At 47.3% G+C, this 795-nt stretch overlaps 1 non-coding gene across 1 annotated transcript; it reads right to left on the reverse strand.

Moving 5' to 3' along the window:
* Positions 1–214: 214 nt before the first annotated feature.
* trnas-gcu (transfer RNA serine (anticodon GCU)) lies at positions 215–296 on the reverse strand. Its single transcript has one exon. It is a non-coding gene; the product is annotated as a tRNA-Ser (tRNA).
* Positions 297–795: the final 499 nt, after the last annotated feature.

The raw sequence follows: 795 nt of genomic DNA on the forward strand, positions 1-795 counted from the left end.
TTCCCTGGATCTCTTTCATAAGATTAATGTTCACAGCAAATTGACTTGGAAAAGAAAATCGCGTTCCTTTTCATTATCCCATTTCAGTCTAAATTTCGTTAAGTTCAGGCATCAGTCTCAAATTATTCTTTGAGGTTTTCTCATCCGGTCGATGCAGATAAACTAACCATTGGAGTTCCAATTCCAATAAGACAGTGTGATAATCCGAAAATAGCGACGAGAGTGGGATTCGAACCCACGCGTGCAGAGCACAATGGATTAGCAGACCATCGCCTTAACCTCTCGGCCACCTCGTCGCATATGCATGAGAAGATATGACATAATCTCCCAGACCATCACAATCTCATCACCTTTGGGGAATCTCCCATTCACAGCCTTCAACCTCATTGTCTCTGAACCCCACACTGCCCGATTCTCCCTCCTTCCTAAGACCTGCTGTCTCCTCCTGCGCCTGTTTGACCCAACTCATCTCTTCCTACCTCAACACCCTCCTGTCTCCCCAGTCCAGGAAATTCTCAGCTACGTTTGTGACACCACCTATGTACTTCATCTCAATAAAGACTTTTATTTCCCTGGTCGACAACGCGTCATCTTCACCTTAGACATCCAGTCCCTCTCCACATCCATCTGCCATGACGAAAGTCTCCAAACCCTCTGTTTCTTCATCTCGCCCCATCCCAACCAGTGCCCTTCCACCGATACCCTCATCCAGCTGGCTGAACTGGTCCTCACCCTCAACAACTTTTCCTTCCAATCCTACCACTTCCTCCAAACCAAAGGGGTAGTCATGGGCAC

The sequence above is a fragment of the Chiloscyllium punctatum genome, chromosome 18, assembly GCF_047496795.1.
Source record: "Chiloscyllium punctatum isolate Juve2018m chromosome 18, sChiPun1.3, whole genome shotgun sequence".
Lineage (NCBI taxonomy): Eukaryota > Metazoa > Chordata > Chondrichthyes > Orectolobiformes > Hemiscylliidae > Chiloscyllium > Chiloscyllium punctatum.